Source organism: Lupinus angustifolius, chromosome LG03 (genome assembly GCF_001865875.1).
Source record: "Lupinus angustifolius cultivar Tanjil chromosome LG03, LupAngTanjil_v1.0, whole genome shotgun sequence".
Classification (NCBI taxonomy): domain Eukaryota; kingdom Viridiplantae; phylum Streptophyta; class Magnoliopsida; order Fabales; family Fabaceae; genus Lupinus; species Lupinus angustifolius.
The window spans coordinates 9024879-9028786 of record NC_032011.1 but is presented as its reverse complement, the minus strand read 5'-3'; positions in this window follow the sequence as shown (position 1 = coordinate 9028786).

Below are 3908 nucleotides of genomic sequence, written 5' to 3'. Positions count from 1 at the left end.
AAAACATTATGTGGTGCAGCTTGCCTCTTGAATCTCGTATTCATGCATGCTTACATCTTCAATCTCCCCCTTTTTGATGATGACAAACACTTGTTGACATATGACATACACTTGTTGACATTTGTTAACAACTTGTTGGATCTAACAATTCTTTGTTGGATTTGTTTGATGACATTCAAATTGTTTTGCCTTGTTCTTGTAAGTTGATGTGTGTTTCTCCCTCTTGCTCCCCCTCAATTTGAGCATTGGGTGATTTATTCTTTTTCGTTACGGAAGCCTCAACTTATCTTCTCTTGTAAGTCCTGCAAAACATAAACAACAACCTTTGTCCCCTTTTTGGCATGATCAAAAAGCAAAGTCATATATGAAAGTATATTGCCAAAAGAAGAAACAAATAATGCAATTTCTACAGAAGTTAATCGAGTAACATATGTACTTAATCGATTAAGTGTGATTTAATTTTACCCAGAATTGCATTTTAGGTGCAGGTTAATCGATTATGGCCTGTACTTAATCGATTAAACCTATTGATATGACAGATTTCAATGTAGCCCACATGCTATAGTAGAAACTTATAGAGTTTGATATCACAGGTTTCATACCACTTGTTTTATACAGATGCCAATTGTTTTATATCACTTATGTACATACCACTTTTGATACCACTTGTGTATTTGTCTACTGACATAACTGTGTATTGTGAATTAATACCACTTGTTAATTTAAAAGTCAGTGCAATTAGATCAATGCAAATAGATTTGAAAGTTTCTAACATTTTTTTTCATCTATTGATCAAGTGATTTACAAAAGTAATAAGAGCAGTATACAATTCGATTTTAACAACACAAAACCAATTCATTCATGGCATGTTATGTCATTACATTGTTCAAGTCAAAGCACAAAAACAAACTAAACGAGTTTGGCAAATTACAATGCAACAATCAAAAGATTACACGAACCACAAAATTCCTAAAATCAGCAACTAACTAAGACACACTAGACATCCTAAGCTAGCTAGGAGGTGATTGGGAAAATCCACCAAAGGAACTAAACATAAAAGAAAGCTTCTCGAATCGACTCTAATTCTCTTCATCTTGTCTTCGAAACTCCGCCATAAGCCTATCCTCCATAGATTGTATCCTAGATACAACTTCTTGGTTCCTTGAGTCGATATGCTCATTTAGGCATTGTTCCATGGCATTCAGATAAGCCAAACCAAATGAAGTTCTTTGAGGCATATCAAATGCCTCGACATTTTGCCCCTGGTTTTTCTCACCATGCTCACCACCTTCCTCTCCAGACAATTCTAAATCCTCTAAGGTCCTCTAATCCTCTTGATACATCCATTCACCTCCATATTTGTAAATACTCATCTTGTGAATGATGTTCTCATGGACCATGTGCTCTCTGGAATTCACTGCAATTATCTCTGCATCAGATGTGTCGATCTCCAAATGATCAATGAAACGGGAGATAAATATTCCATAAGCCAACAATCTCGACGAAGATGATGCAATACCATACATCACTTTCAGAATTGCATTGGGCCAACAATCTCGACGAAGATGATGCAATACCATACATCACTTGCTTAACAACATACATAAGCTTTAGATCATTTACAATAGGTTGCGTGTGATTAGTGTTGCGTTGAACTAATATGTAAGCAATTAGGTAATGCAAAAGCCTATTTTCTATGGTTAAAGAACTTGCTTTTGTGAGCTCACCTCAAACAAAATAATAAGGTCCCCTTAAGAATTACTTATATACCTCAGCAGAGTTGTACATGCTCCACTTTTCATCGTTGCAATCTCCAAGGGTACCACCATCATAGGATTAGCCTCCCACATCCATAAACAACTCATCATTCAAAAGAATCAGCTTCCCTTTCACCATTCTCCAAAAACCACCATCCTTATATTAAAAATTCGCATAAAATTCCCGAACCAGAGAGGGGTAAATATTACCATTTAATTCTAGAAAACGCACAACCCCTTGTGCCTCTAATTCATGTGGGAATTGGAATCCTTGCTCCACCATCCACACCATATCAGCATAGCGGATGTATGTAGGTTTCCGGCTTATGAACCGAGACAACCTCTCTGCTTGAACAACATGAGCATAAAACGGGTCTAAACCCAGTGGAGGATTCTGCCTTGCTGAAGAGGAACCTTCAGCGTTGAAATTTCTCGAACGTCCAGGATGACGCAGAGAATAGCTTGAGCCAGTGGTGTGTTTCACTCTCTTTGGTCTCTCTTTACTCATGGTAGCATAATCAAATGGATGGGTAATTGATTATTGGGTGAAAACCGGATTTAGGATTTGAAAAGGGGAAAAGCTAGGTTTTGCAATTTGAACCGAATTGGTGGGTTGAATGCTTAGAGAATGAAAGAATAAGAGAATGGATAGCTCTAGAACGAGTTTGAGGATGAATTTTATGATCAATTTCAGACAAGGGAATGGTGTTCACGAGGTTAGGGTTTGAAAAAAAAACGTAACCCAGACTGTTCTACAATCTATTTTATTACTGCATTTAATCGATTAACCTCTATGCTAATCGATTAACGAGATTAAAATTTTAACACAGTTAATCCATTATATTCCAGTTTAATCGGTTAAGATTTTAAAACATTTTAACCCAGGTAATCGATTAAGGGAACACATAATCGATTAAGATAATTTGAAAAATCTCAGGTAATCGATTAAAACACAGAACAATCGATTAAATGAGTCACAGAAACATATTTTGGCACAATTTAAATTAGTTTATAGGTTTTCTACGACTCTAAGATATAGATCTATCCTAAATACCTAATGTGCACTTAACACAAAGCCAAACAGGCATGAAACCATATTCAAATAAGAATGCATTTTACAATTAAGAATACATGCATATAATGGCAATAAGTGAACTTCTTTAGGATTATCTAGATGTCTATCATACATTCAAGCATTTAGGTAATATATCGGATATAACATGTGATTAGACATTATAGAGCAGTATTTATCACGACATTTGGTTACCTTATACGCTTTACCTCATTCTTATCAAGATGTTGGAAGTTTGCCATTCTTTGACGTTTTCTTTGGCCTTTCTTCCATTCTTGATTCTTGTCTTTTTCTTTGCATAGAATATCAATCTTGAAGCATTTATCCTCATTAGTCCCTACAAAACAGTAAGCATACCTTTCCTTTCCTCTTTTGGAGATGGCTTAATCAAGCATTAAATTCTTAGAGGCTTTCCAAGAGAAATAGTTTTGGTTGATTGCATTAATGTGATATTTAACTTGTTGTTCTTCAAAATGATTAGAAAATTCTAGATCGTATTTCTATATTTACTTATTAATCAAAACATGGTTAAAGGATTCATATACTTATTCAATAATATCATGTTTGCATTTGAGAGCATGAAAATGTGAAACATAAAGCATTAGGCCTAAAAATGATTTTTGGGGGATATCATAATTCTTGAGTTTATGGTATTCCTAGGATTTCATTTCAGAATATATCTATGACACTTAAGGTATGTCATTCTTGTAGTTAAGAAACGATACCTTGTTTTACCTGTGCTGCACAATGCTTCCTATCTTCAAGCATTTATGATGATGAAAGTGCGTATGTCAAGATGAGCACTTTGGAAAGCTTTCTCACTATATGTTTTGGTTTTGATGAGGACAACTTGTGTTTATAAGAGCTTGAAGATCATCAACAAATCAACGTGCTTAAGTCTCAAGATTGGTATTAGACTTAGACTAGTGATTAGTTTAGGTTGAGTCTAAGGCTTAGGTAAACTCAACACATGTCTCATATGCATAAAACTTTAAAAAAATTTAGTTTTGAGATATGTCATTTATAATATGTTCATGCATCACATAAATAAATGTAATATGTGCATCCTAGGCATAAAC